The 20,709-nt window shown below is 44.3% G+C and overlaps 1 protein-coding gene across 4 annotated transcripts in view; it reads right to left on the reverse strand.

Moving 5' to 3' along the window:
* Positions 1-20,472, reverse strand: part of DDC (dopa decarboxylase) — a 208,367-nt gene extending 187,895 nt beyond the window's left edge. For all 4 annotated transcript variants that reach the window (XM_061589210.1, XM_061589212.1, XM_061589211.1 and 1 more), the window contains exon 1: positions 20,349-20,472. The gene's annotated coding sequence lies outside the window, so the exon portion shown is untranslated. The remainder of the gene's footprint in view (positions 1-20,348) is intronic.
* Positions 20,473-20,709: the final 237 nt, after the last annotated feature.

Genomic DNA, 20,709 nt, shown 5'->3' on the forward strand with positions numbered 1-20,709 from the left:
TGTATTTGTTCATGAAATCTTTGTTAAATATGTTTATATTTTAAACATCATAGAAATCATTCATTGCGGCTTGATTTCAAACAGATAAAATATTGTTAGCCTGTAAGCCATGCCAACCAGTCAAAGGACAATTGAACTCAAACTGCAAGCTACACTGACACCTGTAAATACAAACGTATTTTGAAATAGTGACAGCTCTATGCTTTCAGCTATAACATTTCATTTATTCTACTGTTACTAGAATGCCAGATATCATATTATGAAATCCAAATACTTACAAAACAAGACAATTTAAAGGAATTGTATGTTGTGACAGGACTATATGGGTTGCAGCACTGATTTTGTGACTTTCTGTTTTAGGACACTGATATATATTATGTTGATTTTGTAGGTATCCCAATTCAGTTACTGAAGTTCAAGCTCCTATACAGCCATGGAAACAGGAAGCATTAATTCAGGACATCACCTTGGCTGCCATCTTGAATTGTGGGGCATCACTGTGTTGACTACCAGAGAAAACACTTTTCCAGTTCAGAAATCAGCTTGGGAACTGTGATTTTCAGATTCATCATGATCAAATTAGTCTAGAAAAGTAGGGTTCCTTTTATTGTTTTTTTCCTATAGTGAAAATACACACCCACAAGGCTTCCTTCTTTTAATGTATGCTCAGTTGATCTAATTTTAGATTACCTGCAAGTGAGTAAACAAAACAAAAAAGGAAATTGGGTTCACTGAGAAAATCTTACTTAAGTATAACAAGGACAGAAATCCTCTTTCATGTGATTAAAAAAAAACTAATAGGAAAATCCAGGTTTCAAGTATACAGCAGTTGCAACAATCAAAGCAAGACTTTCAGAGTGAATGAACTACAAAGAAATCTGAAGCTGTAATGAGTCAACCAAAGAGGACATTGAAGTAGTCAAACCTTGATGACAGAAGGTAGACACAGAAAACCATTTAACATAGTTCCTATTTGTCACTGCTCTTTCCTTTTCCTTCTTTTAAGGCAGACCATGCATAGCACTTGATAGAGTGTTTCTGAGACTTTGGGGCAGGCCCTCTTCGGGCTGCATGGAGCACCTGATGGAGAGCAGGAAGTTCCAGGGAAGGGAAGAATACCAACCAAAACTGATTACTCCGTGGTGTCTTTACAATTGTTATAGCGTTTTTAACTTTAACTTTCACTCCACCATATAGTCAACTTAATTAATTACACCATTTGTTGATCTTCCCTTGGCTTGGCGGGCGGGGAGGTGCATCCCTCCTTGCCACTTCCCTTATTTAGCCTTCTAGCCAAACTGTCTCCTTAACAGCTCCTTGACAAGCTACAGTTACTCCACTGCAACCCTCTCCTCTCTTCTCAGTGGACTTCTGATTATTACCCACCATCTCTTTGGCTACCACCTTTGTTCGCTTGATTAGTCTGCAAATCAGATCCTCTCACACCTTCTTCCTGGCTGGCCTTTCCTCCTTTGCCTGCCTGGCATTTCCCCCATGTTGCCTGTTCCCCACTCCCTGGAGATAATATCAGGCCTTGTCTCTCTGCCAGCTCTCATAATCCACCCCTGCACTTTGGGGTTGCCAGGTTTGTGTGTTCCTCCTCTGTGGCAACTCCCTGATGGGCCAATGGCTGTTCTACATCTTCACAATCTGATTTTTAAATTACAGTTTGTACATTCTCTGTATGTGGGCTGCTTCTGCACTGACTGCATACAATACACTGGACTGTATACAATGTACTCACAAGGCTAACAAGGCACACAGAGAGAATACTAATAAAGACAGATACAGAAAACAACACAGCTATGAATACAGCACAAACCTAACCTAAAAATTAGGGATAAAATGGGAGGGATAAAGGGGGGTAAGGGAAGTGACACTGCTGAAGTATCTAAAAGTGAGATAGAAAATTTTGTAAGAGTGGGACTGGGACTGATTAGGAAAGGATTGGGAAATAAACAGGTATTTAAGAAAGGCTGGGAATTTGTATGAAGTGAAAAAATGAAAAAGGATGGGTAGTTGTTGTTATGTGCCTTCAAGTCGATTATGACTTATGGCAACCCTATGAATCAGGGACCTCCAAGAGCATCAGTCATGAACCACCCTGTTCAGATCTTGTAAGTTCAGGTCTGTGGCTTCCTTGATGGAATCAATCCATCTCTTTTTGGCCTTCCTCTTTTTCTACTCCCTTCTGTTTTTCCCAGCATTATGGTCTTTTCTAGTGAATCATGTCTTCTCATTCTCCAAAGTATGATAACCTCCGTTTCATCATTTTAGCTTCTAGTGACAGTTCTGGTTTAATTTGTTCTGACACCCAATTATTTGTCTTTTTCGCAGTCCATGGTATGCACAAAGCTCTCCTCCAACACCACATTTCAAATGAATTTATTTTTCTTTTATCCGCTTTTTTCACTGTCCAACTTTCACATCCATACATAGAGATCGGAAATACCATGGTCTGAATGATCCTGACTTTAGTGTTGAGGACCATTTGAGGATGGGACTGGGACGGATTAGGAAAGAATGGAAAACAAACAGATTATATTGAACAAATACCACCTAAGATCACCAAATTCTAATGTTCAGAGCACTTACAAAAAGAGTGAAAGGCAGTGAGAGCCAGTCCTCCCAAGCACTGTGATTGGAAAGTGTTGGTTGAGCTTCCAGCCCTTGATTGGCAGCTAGGGCTCTCAATGAGCAATGTTCTCTCCTCTCTCCCCCCCCCACATGTTATGACACAAGGAGAAAAACTGTTCTCTCCACCAGGGCCGGCTTTAAAGGGAGGCCAGGTGGGGCCCTGGCTGAGGGCCCCTGGAACTACAGGGGCCCCTCCCCTTCCACAGTTGGATCACAGGGCAGGAGTTTCCAAGCCACTCGCCATTCCCCCTCTCCACCTGTCTTTCTCTGTGCTGTTTTTGCTGCTGCGTGCACTGTGCACACAGGGTTACCATTAACCAAGATGGCAGCTGAGGTTTCCCTAAGGGGCTGAAGCCTCTGCTGCCATCTTGGTTGATGGCAGCAATGCACACGTGTAGCACACATGCGTGCCATCAACCAAGATGGCGGCAGAGGCTTCAGCCCCTTAGGGAAACTTTGGCCGCCATCTTGATTGATGGCAACCCTGTGCACGTACCGGTCTGTAATTTCTGGGATCCCCCTGGATCCCTTTTTAAAAAATGGTGTTACATTGGCCACTTTCCAGTCCCCAGGGATGGAGACTGGTTTTAGTTACATTTTTTTGTTGGAACATCAGTAATTTCACATTTGAGTTCTTTGAGAACTTTGGGGTGGATGCCATCCATATCTGGAGATTTGTCACTTTTTATTTTGTCAATAAGGCCTAGAACTTTGTCTCGTGTCACCACTATTTGCCTCAGCTCCTCAGACTCCCTGCAAAATTAGTTCAGATGCAGGGATTTCCCCATGTGCAGGGGTGGATTATGAGAGCTGGCAGAGAGGCAAGGCCTGCTATTATCTGCTGGGAGTGGGGAACAGGCAGAAAGGTAGGTTGAGTGAGGAAATGGCTGGCGGCTTGGAAGCTCCCACCCTGCGATCTGTGGTACCAATCCTGCTGCGAATCACAGAAGGGGAGTGCCGGGGCCTGGAGAAGGCTGGTGCCCAAGGCCCCGGTGTGCCTGGGGCCGGCCCTGATCTCTACTTTCTCCACACCATGCATAATTGCATACTATCATGTCTCCTCTAACCTTTTCTCTAAACTAAAAAGTCCCAAATGTTGTAACCATTCCTCATATGGGAGTTGCTCAATCCTATTGATAATTTCTTTTCTGAACCGTTTCCAACTCTACAATATTCTTTTTGAGGTGAGATGATCAGAACTGTACACAGTACTCCATGTGCAGTTGCATCATAGATTTGTATTATGGCATTATGATATTGACAGTTTTATTTTCAATTCCTTTCCTGATGATCCCTAGAATGGAATTTGCATATGCCACACACTGGGTTGACATCTTCACCTAGCTATCCACTATGGCCATAAGATCTTGTTCTTGGTCAGTCATTGCTGCTCCAGGCCACATGAATTTATATGTGAAATGTAGATATCTTGGCCCAGCATGCATCACTTTACATTTGTTTGCATTTGGCATTTTCTTGCCCATCTGCTCAGTTTGGAAAGATCCTTTTGGAGCTCTTCACAATCCTTTTCGTTTTAACAACCCTGATTATTCAGCATCATCAGCAAACTTGGCTATCTTCCTGCTGACCCCTAACTCTAGATTGTTTATGAACAAGTTAAAAAGCACAGGTCCAAATTTGATACTTGGGGGATTCCACTTTCTGCATTCCTGCATTGGGAAAACTGTCCATTTATTCCTACTCTCTGCTTTCTGTTTCCTAGCAGTTCCTAATTCACAAAAGAACATCGACTCTGATCCCATTACTGCTAAGTTTATTCAGAAGTCTTTGGTGAGGTATTCTGTTGAAAGCTTTTTGAAAGTCCAAGTACACTTTGTCAGCTGGATCTATCTATATACTTGCTGATACTCTCAAGAAGTCTAATATACTAGTGAGCAAGGACTTACTCTTGCAGAAGCCATGCTGGTTTTGCTTCAGTATGGCTTGTTCTTCTATAAGCTTGGCTATTTTTATTTTTAGCAATACTTTCCATCAGTTTTTTCAGAACAGACATTAAGCTAACCGGTCTGTAATTGCTGGGATCCCCCTGGATCCCTTTTTTAAAAATGGTGTTACATTGGCCACTTTCCAGTCCTCAGACTCCCTGCAAAATCAGTTCAGGTGTAGGGATTTCCCCATGTCTTTTGCTGTGAAGACAGATGCATAGAATGCATTCACCTTCTCTACAACAATCTTCTTATCCCCTTTAGCACATCTTTCATTGCCTTGTCATCCAAGGGCCCAACAGCCTCTATAGCCAATTTCCTGCTACTAATGTATTTAATTTTTTGTTGGTGGTGGTCTTTATGTTCTTAGCAATGTGTTCCTCAAATTCTTGTTTAGCATCCCTTATTGTCTGCTTGCATTTCTGCTGCCAAAGTTTGTGTTCCTTTTTGTTCTCCTCATTTAAATAAGACTTCAATTTTCTAAAGAAATCCAAATTAAAGCATACCCAACAAGTGGCTGTCCAGCTGCCTCTTGAATGACTCCAGTGTTGGAGAGCCTGTTGAGAAACTACAGAGTGTGTCATAATGTATAATAGAAATAAAGTACAGCCAAATTGAAGGTCAAAAGACCTCAGGGAACTGATTACAATGTACTGAGATAAGGATAAAGAAACTAGCTGGAAGTTCTGGTTTATCTTGTGTCTGCAGATGTAATAGGCAGATAGCCAAACGATGGCACATCTTGGCTTTCATTTCCTGTGTTAAACTGCTTGAGCTTTGTAACTTTTTATTGCCACATAGCATTACTGAGATAAGGTATACAATGAGGGCCTGCTCAGTAACATGCAGGCAGCTTAATTTTATGCATGAGCGTGTGAGTGTGTCTCTATTCTGCAGAATAAACTTGGGTTGAACCCTCGACTGACTGACTTCTCGTTCTTGGTGGTATATCAGAGAAAGCCTACCAAAGGGAACAAAAACTGGCGAGTCAGCCAGGAGTCCCCTGAGTGACTTGAGAGCCAGTGGCGGAGATGACACTAGGAGTGGAGGATGTCCCGAGTCCAGTTGAGACTCGCCACTTGAGCAGGGTCTGCGCCTCGGTAGCCTGACTTCCAATGGGCTCCTGTAAAATCGAGAGGAAGCAGCGAGGGTTCATTTGGGGATGGGATGCCATTGGCTTGGGACTGCCGCAAGAAGGGTAAGTGCAGCCTCTTTTCCCTACACCCATTTGGGAATCTGGTCAGTGGGGCTGGGTTCGTTTGCAGCACAAGCCAATTGACATTAGAGTAGCAGCACTGTGCAGTTGGGTGAATTATGAGGGCAGCTGAGTCTCATGAGGAGAAGAGAACGGATCCCTTGGCATGCATGCTTCAGAATTTTAAAGTGTTTAAAAGGGATTATGGGGTAGAAATGACCAAAGATAAGCTTATCATATTTTGTAACAGGGAATGGGTAACATTTGCGGTCAGCTGGCCGACCGGGGGTACTTGGGACAGAGAAGTAATTTCCGCTGTGCATCAGAAGGTGGTCCAAGATGGCCATTGGGATCAGTTCCCATACATTGATGTATGGCAGTTCTGGGAAAAGAAAAACCCACCATGGGTAACGAAGTGTAAAAGAAAAACTTGTAAAGCTATGATGGTGAAAACCTGATAGGGAAAGCGCCCTCCCGTAATACCTGACTCCAGACTCCCCGAAGGCCAATGGGGGTGTGGGGACCCTGGGAGGGACGCTCAAGGAATACCGGGTATAATTCGACCAGAAGCGGGGAGGCCAGTAGTCCCAAATAATGTCAGTAATGGGTCAGCGGGCCTTCCTGTCCAACCAGCAGAGGGGGAAGTGCCGCCACCACTGCCGTGTTACGGAGAGTCGTTAAAGGAAGCAGAAAATGCTGCATGGAGGGTGGACCCAGTTATAAGCACGGCTCTGGATGGAGGAGGAAATGTTTATTCAACCCCACATACAAGATCCTGAACCATTAAAGGCTCCTTTGAATGTCCAAGAGGATTGCCCCAAGGACACTTTCCTTTACGAGAGGCGGTTGGACCTGAGGGGGGCAGGGTCTTTGTATATGTGCCCTTCACAACCTCTGACTTGTTCAATTGGAGAAACCAAAACCCCTCTTAAAGAGAGGATTCGGAGAAAATGCACAGGTTGTTTACATCTATTTTCCGAAGCCATAACTCCACATGGGGAGATGTCCAGACCATGTTAAATGAACTATTGAGCCTGAAGGAAAGGAAAGAAGGTTGTCGAAGGCTAGAGAAAGATGAGTGCGTATTGCAGAGAAAAAGGCCACTGGCGCCAAGACAGCCCAAAGCTAAAGAAGGAGAAGAAGGGGGCGGATTTGGTTATGTTACAGGGCGAAGATTCAGATTGACGGGGACTGTGGATCCCAGACTATGGGGGAAAGCCAAACCCCTGTATGAGGCTCTAACAAAAGGAAATATCCCAAAGTGGAAATGGACCAAAGAAATGGAAAAGGCTTTTCTCAGTCTAAAGCAAACACTGCTTTCAGCTCCAGCCTTGGCTATCCCAGACGGTTTGCAGCTCCGGCTCAGAGGTTATCGCTTGAGGGGCCGTTACATTCACTAAAACCAGGTGACTGGGTACTCCTAAAGACATGGAGAGATGACCTGCTGAAAGAAAAGTGAATCGGACCGAAGCAAGTGCTATTGACTACCCACTCAGCAGCAAAGCTCGAGGGGACGGAGAAGTGGGTACACCATTCCAGGCTGAAGAAGGAGCCGGAGCCGGAGGACGAGACAGCCAAGGTCTCACAGCTGGGAGGGGAGAAAAAGCAAGCACCCAAAGAAAAGTGGTTATCGGAGACAGTACCGGGTCTCGACCTGGAGTTAAAGCTGAAAAGAATTAGAGACTAAAAGTTAGACGTTAATCAGAGATTTCGCATGGGAGGAGGACTTAAGCCCAGACTAAGTATGACATATCAGCTTTGCCCAGGTCCTAGAGAGCAAAAGGAAAGAGAAAGGCTAGGTTTGCAGCCCCATGAACGAGTCAGGGACCCCCAACCAATCATAAAAGGGCTGCCTTTTTGTGGAAACACTCCCATCTGTTGGAAGCAATTGGTAAAGGAATTTTGGGTAGGCAACAGTAGGGAGGTCAAACAGATTTTTAGGTGAACTTCAGTGGTTTATCCTATGGTTTTTGTTGTTTCACCACTTTAAAAGGCAAACCACGAGGCAAACGAGGATGGCTCAACTTGGGCTTATGTAGTTGACCTTAGCTCCTTGGCTGGTATAACACATGGGATACTCACACAAAAGTTGGATGGCCAGACAAATTGTAAACACGAGTTCCTTTTGCTTGGCAGGGGGAGTGTCAGTTAATCAAGTGTTTATGTCATGTTTGATCGGGATCAACACCCCACCGGAAGTCCTTATGAATGCATCCTTTCTGGGGAATTTTGAGAATCTCACTGGTGATTATAATTATCATGCTTGGGGCCAAATTTTCACCCATAACGACTGAAAGTGCTTTGCCCTCAAGGTTCAGATGGTAGCCTCTCCAAATAACACCCAATGTGTGAATTTCATTAATTGCTCTCAAGAATGTGTGGATATAAGTCCTACGAATGCTTTTAACTGTAATGATACGGTCAATGCCTCTTATATGTATGCCCATGTAGTGTTGCCTCCAGGATGGTTTCTTTTATGTGGAAAAATTGCATATTCCTATGTTCCAGCAAATATAACAGGTGGTCCCTGTGCGGTGGGAAGGTTAACAACTTGGCTTCCCCTTACCCACACCTGATAAAGCCCAGGAGGAGAAGGGACCTGAATACCTTGGATGCCACCTGTGATAATACTGTGAAATTATTAAGTAAAGGTGAAGTAGTGGCATTGGCTGTATCCCTGGTCGGGGTACCAGCCCTAATCATGGTCAACTTACAAAGGTAGCATGTGCCTTGGCTAAAAGTATAAACTTCACATCACAAGCAATAACAGCTCTGAATATGGATGTGATAAGCCTAAGGGAGGCAACTCTCCAAAATAGGGCTGCCATTGATTACTTATTGTTGAGACATAACCATGGGTGTGAAGAGTTTAAAGGGCTCTGTTGTTTTAACCTTTCAGATCATTCAAGACTCACACAGTCCAAGGTAGCAAGTCTCAAAGAGTTACAGACACATCTGAGACAGAGTGATGGATGGGACCTGTCCTGGCTTCTTTCTTGGTTACCTGGGTGGGGGTGGCTCAAACAACTCATCCTGGGACTCATAATTCTCATAATTGTGCTTTTGCTTATTACTTGTATGTTTAAATGCTTAATTTCCTGCCGGGCCAAGACAAATTATGGGTTATAGAGAAAAGCCTTTTGAGGGGAAAGTGTTGAGAAACTACAGAGTGTGTCATAATGTATAATAGAAATAAAGTACAGCCACATCGAAGGTCAAAAGACCTCAGGGAACTGATTACAATGTACTGAGATAAGGATAAAGAAACTAGCTGGAAGTTCTGGTTTATCTTGTGTCTGCAGATGTAATAGGCAGATAGCCAAACGATGGAACATCTTGGCTTTCATTTCCTGTGTTAAACTGCTTGAGCTTTGTAACTTTTTATTGCCACATAGCATTACTGAGATAAGGTATAAAACGAGGGCCTGCTCAGTAACGTGCAGGCAGCTTAATTTTACGCATGAGTGTGTGAGTGTGTCTCTATTCTGCAGAATAAACTTGGGTTGAACCCTCGACTGACTGACTTCTCGTTCTTGGTGGTATATCAGAGAAAGCCTACCAAGGGGAACGAATGGCAATATTTGCAACATGCCCATCACCTCCCTAGGTACTTCGTCCCATTGTTGTACCACTCTAACAGTTAGAATGTTTTTCCTGATGTTCAGCTGAAATCTGACTTCCTGTAACTTGAGCCCATTATTCCATGTCCTGCACTCTGGAATGATTGAGAAGCGATCCTGGCCCTCCTCTGTGTGGCAACCTTTCAAGTACTTGAAGAGTGCTATCCCACCCAGGGCCAGCACCAGTCTGCCTCAGGCCCCAGCACCCACACACACAGCCAGGCATGACTGGGCCCTTGGGCACCATCCTGCCCTGGGCGCACAGCCTCTGTCTGTTCCACCTACCTCTCTCCTGCATCCTGCTGCTGGGTGCACTGCTCGCGCAGGGCTACCATCAACCGAGATGGCGGTGGAGTCTTCTCTAAGGGGCTGATACTCCCTCCATCATCTTGGTTGATGGTACGCATGTGCAGTAAGCTGTGTGCATGCGTGCACATGCCTGCCATCAACCAAGATGGCAGTAGGTGCATCAGCCCCTTAAAGAAGCCTCCATCGCCATCTTGGTTGATGACAGCCCTGTGCACACAGCGTGCGCAGCAGCAGAACACAGAAGAGAGAGGTAGGTGGAATGGCTGAATGGTTGGGCAGCCTAGAAGCTCTCTTCCTGTGATCCACAGTGGATCACAACAGGGGAGTGCTACTCCCCCACCCTAATGAGGGCCCCTTCAGTGGCCCCTATGGGCCATGGGGCCCTCAGCCAGGGCCCAACCTGACTGCTCTTTGGCGCCAGTCCTGATCCTATCTCCCCTCAGTCTTCTCTTCTCCAGGCTAAACATGCCCAGTTCTTTCAGTATCTCCTCATAGGGCTTTGTTTCTAGTCCCCTGATCATCCTAGCCGCCCTCCTCTGAACCCACCTTCTTGTCTCTAATAGTGTCTTTGACTCTGCTTGTTAACTGCACTAGCATCCTGTTGTCCCTGGTGGTGCCTTTCCTGATCTGCAGTATACATTCCTGCTGAGCTTCTATTATCGTTTTAAACAACTCCCAAGCATTTTGCAGTGATTTGACTTTCTTGACTTTGCTTTTCAGATTGTTTTTTTACTAGTTTCCTCATTTTGGTGGGGATGTTTTCCCTTTTGAAGCCAAAAATGACCAAGTTGGATTTTCTTGGCAATAAGCCATTTACATATATATTGAGTCTGGTAGCCCTATGGTCACTGTTCGCAATGGTTCAACAACATCTCACACCATGTCCTGGGTGGCACTTAAAATTAAGTCCAGGGTCACTGTTCCTCAGATTAGTTCCATGACCAACTGCTCTAAAGCACAGTCATTTAGGTTATCTAGAAATTTTACCTCTTTATTGTGACAGCCAGTCCATGCCAGGGTAGTTGAAGTCACCCATTACTACAGCATTTCCTAGTTTGGATATTTCCTCAGTTTCATTTTTCATCTCAAGATCTCCTTCAGCATTTTGGTTAGGGGGACAATAGAGCATCCCCAGTACTAAATTGCTTTTGGTGCCCGGTATCACCAACCACAATGATTCTGTGGAGGTGTCTGCTTCTTTGGGGATTTCTAGCTTGTTCAGTTCTATGTCTTCTTTCATGTAAAGAGCAACACTCAGCTCCAGTACATCCTTTCCTGACCTTCCTATAGAGCTTGTATCCAGAGATAACAGTGTCCCAGTGGTTATCTCCATTCCACCATGTTTGCATTATCCCCGCTATATCAATACTGTCCTCTAAGACCAAGAACTCTTCAGTCATCTTAGCTCAGAAGCTTCTAGCATTTTCTGGAGTAAAGCACCAACACTTGTAACACGTATCCTGAACCAGTGGGGGGGGGGACTCAGTTTATTGTTCCTTATCCAGCTAACCACCAAGTCCAGGCACTGGTCCAGGGCTTGCATGGCCTCTCCCGATTCAGATATTACAGAGAAATAGAGCTGGGTATAATCAGCATACTGCTGACACCTCTCCCCAAATCTCCTGATGACCACTCCTAAGGGCTTCATATAGATGTTAAACAGCATTGGGGACAAGATGGTACGCTGTGACACCCCACAACACAACTGCCAGGGGGCCAAAAGACAATCACCCAAAGCTTTTCTCTGGAAATGACCCTGGAGGTAGGATCAGAACCACTGTAAAACAGTGCTTCTGATACCAATCTCACCATCGGCTCAGAAGGATAACATGTTCAATGGTATCAAAAGCTGCTGAGAGATCAAATAAAGATAACAGGGTCGCACTCTCTCTGTCCTTCTCCTGATAAAATAAGGGTGGCCAATTCAGTCCCATAGCCAGGCTTGAACCCAGATTGGAATGGGACTAGATCATTGGTTTCAGCCAAGAGAACTTGCATTGCTATGCTACAACCTGCGTGACCACCTTCCCTGAAAAGGGAGTGTTTGCAACTGGGCAGTAGTTGTCACAAACCAATCAGTCCAGGGTGGGCTTTTTCAGGAGCGGTCAGATCACCGCCTCTTTCAGGGCAGCTGAGACCACTCCTTCTCACAAAGACTTATTGACCACACCCATGACCAAGCTTAAATAAGCCAAGGGCAAGAGTCAAGAGGATACATTGCTGGCCACATAGTTGCAAACACCTTGTCCATGTCATCAAGCCACATCAACTGAAACTGATCCTAAGAAGTTGTGGCAGATATTGCACTGGACACCTCATGGGGGACTAAAGTAGATGTAGATGGGGCATCAAGATTGCTATGGAGGTGAGCAACTTTACCTTCGAAGTGCTTTGCAAACAAATCACAGTGAATCACTCAAGGGTCTAATACTTCATTTCCTGGAGTTGATGTGAACAGACCCGACAATATGAAAAAGCTCTACTGGACAGCTTACTTGGGGATGCAATGGAGGCAGTGGGCCTTCTTCACCACCCTCACTGCCACACAGTGGGCATGGTTATGATGTTTGACCCATGACCGATCAGCCTCACTACATGTCTTTTGCCACTTGTGCTCTAGCTGTCATCCAGCCTGTTTCATTGCTCTTAGTTCACTGGTGTACCAAGGAGCAAACCGGGCTCCATAATGCCAGAGACGGCACCCAGTGGCAACCTGTTCAGTAAGAGCCCAATGCATTGTTCCACAGCATGACAAGGGCCTCAACAGTGTCACCTCCTCTATCTACTGGAAACTCCCCCAGGGCATTCAGGAATCCAGTAGATTCAATTTGTCTCCTGGGGCAGACCATTTTAATCTGTCCACCACTCCTGCTGGGGAGGATTGGAGCCATAAGTCTAAACTTCAGCAGGAAGTGGTCTGAGCATGACAATGGGGTGACATCAACCCCCGCCCCCATCTCCAGACCACCTTTTCCTCCATCTGGAGCAAAAACCAAATAGAGGGTGTGCCCTGCTTTATGTGTCAAACTGGTGACAGCTTGAGACAGTCCCATGGTTGTAATGGAAGCCATAAAGTTGGAACACTAGAGGCAGCCTCAGCATGGACACTGAAATCACCCAGGACTATTTTTCTGTGCTCCTCCAATACCATAGCCAAGATGGCTTCTGCCAGCTCAGTCAGAGAAGTTGCTGGGCATCAAGAGGGATGGTACACCCACAGAAACCCTAGTTTACTTGGCCCAACACCAGGTGCAGGCTTTCACAGCAAGGTCCAAGACCAAGAGGTTTCCTGATGACAGAGATGGAAGTTCTGTAGACCACAGCAACCCCTCCCCTCTGTCCCTGCAGCTTGTGCTGGTGTTGCACCAAGTATTCAGGTGGGCAAAGCTGGGTCAAGTCAACTCCTCCCAGCTCACCCACCCAAGGTCTACATAATGCACACCAAATTGGCACCCTCATCCATGATCAAACCAAATCAAATCATTGATGATCAAATTATGGATGAGCATGGTCTTATTGTGTACCAGTCTGGCTACTTTTACTTTTTATAATAAAATGCTCAAATGCTTTTGAAGTATTGATATCATAAATCTGCAAGGTGATACAGTGTACCACCAAGCAAGGGTAATTGCATCTCTTCTCTTTGTTACCCCCCCCCATTATTCAGCACAATGGCCATATAGTTCAAGGTCCCATGCAAATAATGATCTAACTATTTTATCAGGATCCAGATTTCCAAGTGGGGAGAATATGACAAGAACAGAGATCTAAAGGAGATGAAGTCCAAAGACCACACCATGTCCCAAGTCAAGACAATAAGTGACCTGAAACAAAGGCAAAGAACTTCCAGTTTCTTTATTACTTTTAAAAAGGAATAAACTACAATTACTGTTACATGGCTGCCAAAAGGAATAAATTACCATTACAATTGTTATGAAAGGAATTGATTACTTTTCCATTATTCAAAAGTAATCACTACAATTACACTTAAGTTACTTTTAAAAAACCTAGAGTGCCTACAAGGTGCTGAACACCTAAGTTGCCTAAAGAACATTACAAATAAACAGACACACACAGAGGTAGTGGAATAATTCTTTTTATCCAAAAGATAGCAATGGTGGTCTCTCTGCTGGTAAGGGAAGTGGGGAGGGAGGCTGAGGCCCCTACTCAGATCTTTGCACGTCAAACCAAGCGCAACACCCCCACACACACTCAGCCAGCAAGGATAATCACTCTCACTTAAGCACCTCCTGGACCCTGCCCTGCCACCAACTAAGGGACACCCACCCAAGCAAACATTTTCCCCTGAGATGCAAAAAAGGTAAAATACTGCAAATGCAACAAAGTAGCCAGGGAGGGTGGAGGAGGCTGCTTTGTGTGCCAAGTGCAAACACAGTATTCAAACGTGTGTGCACGCACACACACACACACACACACATGTTGTCATCTTTCACCTCCACAATTCTTTATCTCCATTCTGCTGCTGCTTTCTACTCCTCCTTTATCCATGTTCTTACCCTCTGGCTCCTTTGTCCCTCCACTCCATTCTTCACCACCACCATCCATTTTTTAAAACAATTGTTTTCTCCACTCCACCCCGTCTCACTCTCCACCTCCTCCCTCATCACCTCCTACCCACCCACAGAGCACAAGGGAAGAGCGATGCTGCACAGAAGCCCAGTTTGAGGCACATGATTTTCATCCACAAATCAGAGGAGCAGAAGACTTCCCCTGTTCCCCCCCCCAGTAATGCCCAAAAGTAATGCTGGAAACATTACAATTACTCCTCAAAAGTAATAAAATTACTCCTCATCGTATTACAGGCAAAATGTAAAGGAATTATACACTCATTCCTCAAAAAGTATTAAATTACAAGTAATTCGTTTTTGGTAACTACTTCCAAGCTTTGCTGATTACTACCTATCCTGTTTTGTGAGGACTTCAATGGGCAACTTCAATTCAAAGTGAATTTAGGCAACTGCTGAAGAAGTGGTAGCAGACCACTAGGTGTCTGTAGTATCTGCCCATGCGATTAAGAAAAGTTAAGCCCGCATCCCAGCCAGAGATCTCACTGGGGAGTTAAGAGCAAATAGGCAGGGAAGTCTTAAATATACCTGGCAAGCAGGCCTGGCTTCAGGGTTTGAGACTGACTTTTGGGCCCACTGTCTACCCTGCTGTTCTCCCAAACTGCTGACAACAGCCACTCAGGCCCAGTATGTCTCTTAGCACTGGAGCTGTCATTTGTCAAGTGAACGTTCACTTTATTGTATTTTTTAATCATGATGCCATAGGTATATTTTGTAATGGGTGAACAAGTAGGCATTTGAAAACAGGCAAAAAACAGATTTGGGAAAAAGCCAGAATTATGAGAGGCATCTAACAAGCAAAAATCATGCTGAAAATCCCAACTGAATGCATGTTGTAATTTCCAACAAGCATGTTAAGGGAAACATTACTAAATTATTAAATGAATCTTTTGCCTTAGTTGTTAGAAATGAAGAAAGAATTGTTGGAGGGATGCCAACATTAAATATACATTTCCTAGAGGAATACTGAAACAGTACTGGATCATGCCTGGAGAAGAAACTTGAGTACAGAATAGGAAGGAAGCAAAAATAAATTAGAATTGAAGCATACAATAGAGCAGAAATGAATTTTTGAGAGAAATCTTTCAAATAGCAACCAAAGAGAGATTAACTATAAAGGTACCAAAAGTGTGGCATATTTTCTAGGGCTGTGCACTGACTCCAGACAAATCCTGGATCCCGAATCAAATTGGGCCCATTCAGATCAATCTGGGATTTGCCTAGAGTGGGTCAAAGCAGCTCCAGAGTGCCTTGGGTTGGGTTGGGGGTCACCCAGAGTGATATGGGGCTGTCAAAAAGGGGGGCAGTCATATGACCACATATTTAATCAGGGTTTAAAACCCTAAATAAGCATGTGTCAGTGATGAAGGGGAGACTCTTGCCTGTCCTTCCCCCTTCTCCTTGATGCCAACCACATGTTTAAATAGGGTTTAAAATCCAGATTAAACATGCCATAGAGGGGAGGGGGGACATGCAGGCAACAGTCTCTGCCTCTGTCTCCTTCTCCTCCACTTTCCTTGCACCAGTCACATGTTTAATGAGGGTTTAAAACATGATCACTGGGCCTATTTTGGCCTGAGTAAGAAATGTATACCATATCTAAATTTTATAACAATACGGCAGTTGTGTATGGCAGTTTTGGTTTTGGTTTTATTTATTTATTTATTAATTTAATTTAATTTATATACCGCCCTAAGCCCGAAGGCTCTCTGGGTGGTGTACATAAAGATAAAACAAGCACAGTGTATAAGTACAATAAATACAATAAATCAAGAACCAAAAACAAACAAACAATAAAAGAACCAAACAACGTCCAAAATACAAGATAATAGTGAAATGCAGTTAAAACACACTTTAAAATGCCTGGGAGTATAAAAAGGTTTTCACCTGGCGCTGAAAAGATAGTAGCGTCGGCGCCAGGCGCACCTCATCGAAGAGACTGTTCCACAGTTCGGGGGCCACCACTGAAAAGGCCCTAGTTCTAGTCACCACCCTCCGAGCTTCTCGATGGGATGGTACTCGGAGGAGGGCCTTAGATGTTGAGCGTAGTGTCCGGGTAGTTTCATATTGGGAGAGGTGCTCCACCAGGTATTGCGGTCCCATGCCGTGTAGGGCTTTATAGGTCAAAACCAGCACTTTGAATCTAGCCGGGAAACAAATAGGAAGCCAGTGCAGACGGGCCAGAACAGGTGTTATATGAGCGGACCTTCTGGTCCGCGTCAGCAATCTGGCCGCTGCATTCTGTACTAACTGTAGTTTCCGAACAGTCTTCAAGGGCAGCCCAATGTAGAGCGCACTGCAGTAGTCCAATCTAGAAGTTACCAGAGCATGAACAACTGAGGCGAGGTCGTCACTGTCCAGATGAGGACGTAGCTGGGCTACCAATCGAAGATGGTAAAAAGCATTCCGTGCCACCGAGGCCACCTGGGCCTCAAGAGACAAGGAAGGATCGAAAAGAACTCCCAAGCTACGGACCTGTTCCTTCAAGGGGAGTGTAACCCCATCAAGAACAGGATGAACATCCACCATCTGGGCAGAGAAGGCACTCACCAACAGAGTCTCAGTCTTGTCTGGATTGAGCTTCAGTCTGTTAGCTCCGTGAGTCTTCCCAGAAGGATACCATGGTCGATGGTATCAAAAGCAGCTGAGAGATCAAGGAGTATCAACAGAGTCACACTCCCCCTGTCCCTCTCCTGACAAAGGTTATCATACAGGGTGACCAAGGCTGTTTCAGTGCCAAAACCGGGCCTAAAACCGGATTGAAATGGATCAAGATAATCAGTGTCATCCAAGAGCCCCTGGAGCTGGCCGGCAACCACCCATTCCAGCACCTTGCCCAAGAACAGAACATTCGCCACAGGTCTATAGTTGTTCAGGTTATCTGGGTCCAAAGAGGGTTTCTTCAGGAGCGGTCTCACTACCGCCTCTTTTAGGCAGTCAGGGACCACTCCCTCTCTCAAAGAGGCGTTTATTATCTCCTTGGCCCAGCCGGCGGTTCCGGTCCTGCTAGCTTTCACCAGCCAAGAGGGGCAAGGGTCCAGCACAGATGTGGTCGCCCGCACCAGTCCAAGGATCTTGTCAACATCCTCGAGCTGCACAGACTGAAACTCATCCAATAAATAAGGACAAGACCGTGTTCTGGATGCTTCATTAGATCCCACTGCCATAATATTGGAGTCTAAGTCCCGGCGAATGCATGCGATCTTATCCTGGAAGTGCCTCGTGAACTCATCACAGCGGGCTGCAGATGAATCTATAATATCCCGAGGGCCAGAATGTAAAAGCCCTCGTACAATTTTAAAAAGCTCCGCTGGGCGGGAGAGAGATGCCTTAATTGTGGCAGCAAAATATCTCTTTTTTGCTGCCCTCACCGCTACTATATACCACTTAGAACAGGCACTTACCAAGGCATAATTGCATTCGTCGGGAGTTCGCCTCCATCTGCACTCAAGCCTCCTCCTCTCTTGCTTCATCACTCTCAGCTCCGAGGTATCCCATGGAGCTGTATGAGCTCTACATAGGAGGGGGCGCATGGGAGCGATCGTGTCAACCACCCGGGTCATCTCCGTATTCCACAAATCAACCAGGGCTTCGACAGGAGCGCCAGTCTTCTCAGTCGGGAAATCCCCCAGAGCCCTTTGGAAACCCTCAGGATCCATTAGTCTCCGGGGGCGGACCAATTTAATAGGTCCCCCACCCTTACAGAGAGAAAGGGTCGCTGTGAGCCTAAACTTCAGCAAGCGGTGATCTGTCCATGACAATGGGGTAGATGAAAAAACCCCAACCACCAGATCACCATCTCCATGCCCAGTGTTAACATATTTTAATGTTTTACCCTCTAAGTTTCTAGATGGCAGGTTTGCCAATGTTCCATTCAATATAAGGATGGAAAAGAACTTTGTTTGCATTTTCCAAAACAATGTGTGAACCAAACAAAACACAGATATCCTTTAACATTCACACTTATCCAAATTTTGCAGTTAAGCTTTCCAGCCAAAAATGCATAAACTAGTGTAAAGTGTATAAAATGCATGAATTACACAAAGATGCATCGTATTAGAAAATTGCTCTGCAAAAATGTGTATATTGGGCAAAATTGCACATGAAACGTGTATAGTAGAAATTTGTGCAAACAGAACTTAAGATGGGAAAAATGAGAAATACAGAGAAAGTGGAATTGTTCAAACAGTCTCTCAAGTGTTTTTATACTATAGATTTTATCAAGGGGTCAGGGAATGCATAATTTATGCCCTTACAGTAGGGCTCCACTTTACAGCTTTCCGCATTACGGCGTTCCGCTAATGTGGCGGCTTTCAAGCAGGGGAAATTCCCCATTTTAAAGCCAATTTTGCTGTTTTGCGACGTTTTGGCGTCATTTTTTTTGTGACGCAACCCATTATAGTCTATGGGGCCGCGCTTTACGGCGATTTCCGCTTTACGGCGGGGGCCTTGTCCCTAATCTGCCGTATTAGTGGGGCCCTACTGTATGATGAAGCTTCTTGGTTGATCCTTAAGAGATCATTTTAAGTATCTTTGAGAGGTCCAATCTGTTACTAAACAGTATCTGAATGTTGTAATATCTCTTAGACCTGATATGATTGTTAATTCTTAGCTTACTACCTTTAATACAGCAGTTAGTAATTGATTCTTCTTTGGCTGTGAAGTTGTACTTTGATTAATGATAGGACAAACATAATAAATATAGTATTGATTGAACCAGGAGGTTACTGAAGAACAATCATTATAGCAGTCAACTCCTATCCTAAAGCCACCAAACTTAGATGTTAACTATGATAAGACTACTAGAAATGGTGCTTTTCTTTTGAGCTATAGTTTAATTTAAGGATTATTTGGTCAACAGAAATATGTAAGTTTGTTGTGCAAGAGTATGCCAATAAATCAAGAGTACTTCTAGTCATTGTTCTCTGCATAATCATTTCTTTCTACAAACTCCCTTTAATGAGGTAATGAGACAGCTGACTAGTGTGATTTTGATAGCTTGGGACATATGTCCATAAAAATGGCTGACCTTTGCTTCCTTTTTCCTATTCTCTGGGTGAAGTCCTCTGAATAAAGCTGACTAATCTTTATTTATAACATTCTCACATTTTCTTGTATGTAACATACCCCAGCGCAGGCAGAGAAAACAAACAGATACTATTTCATTACTAATTTGACTCTGATCTTTATTGAAAATGGAAATGGGCTGCCTTCAAGTCAATCCTGAGTTATGGTGACCCTATGAATAGGGTTTTCATGGTAAGCGGAATTCAGAGGGGGTTTACCATTGTCTTCCTCTGAGGCTGAGAGGCAGTGACTGGTGCAAGGTCACCCAGTGAGTTTCATGGCTGTGTGGGGATTTGAACCCTGGTCTCTTAGGTCATTGTCCAGCACCTCATTTAGAACTTGTGTATGACTGTTGCATATGCTGTCTGTAATCTTATGCTTATAACAGTAAGAATATGCATGGAAATATGACATTTCCCCTTCCCTTAGCCTCCTCTTCCTCCACATTGCCTTTCTTGAGCCATCTGCTTTTCCAATACCATTTATTAGGGTAGCTTTCCATCCAAAAAGGAGAACTACAGGAACAACTTCACTAATGAAACAAGGAATGTGATGTTCAGCTCTGAATAATTATTATGAAAACCAAGGCAGGAATCAGACCAACAATCTCGTCTATAGCATATACCTTCAAAACCAGACTCACTGAAACATGTACTCTTGGATAACCTGGTCTCAAGTCCTCTGTGGTGTATTGAAATGCCTTTTCTCCTCTTAATTCAGACCCTGCTTCCTATCTTTCCTTTAGACTTCTCGGATTCTGCACCTGCTTCAATGAAATTTCCATTAAATGACTGGAAGGTGCCTGGATAAAAAGGCATATAACTTATGTTCATGAAAATAGCATTAAACATACTGTGATCTTATAAAACAGTAGTATTGAAAACATGGTATTCAACTAGTCAGTTACAATAGTGCAGAGCTGACAATTTTAGAAAGCCTAATACAAAGGTTAACCGATAATGTTCAGATTCCCAGTCCTTTTACTTACTTTTTCCTTGCAACTTCCAGATGTTTTGGATAAAGTGGATAGTACAGTGTAGAGTCCTTAAACCACAAACAAGTCAAGATTTAAGAAACAAGAATTCAGTTAGCAGGAAAACCAAGCAGTTTTACTCACAACTGAGCACAACAATAATTAACCTTCTGTAGCATTCAAAACTCCTCCCCCACACCTCACTCTATTCACTGGAATTTATTCAGTAGACACAAAAACAAAATTTGACTGCATTGGCAGTGGCTGATCAGGAAAGTGATCTTGGGGTCATAATGGATGATGGTATGGTATGGTATGAAAATGTTGAGCCAATGTGCAGTTGCTGTGAAAGAGGCAAATTTGAAGTTGGGAATAA

Source organism: Rhineura floridana, chromosome 11, assembly GCF_030035675.1.
Source record: "Rhineura floridana isolate rRhiFlo1 chromosome 11, rRhiFlo1.hap2, whole genome shotgun sequence".
NCBI classification, from domain to species: Eukaryota; Metazoa; Chordata; class Lepidosauria; order Squamata; family Rhineuridae; genus Rhineura; species Rhineura floridana.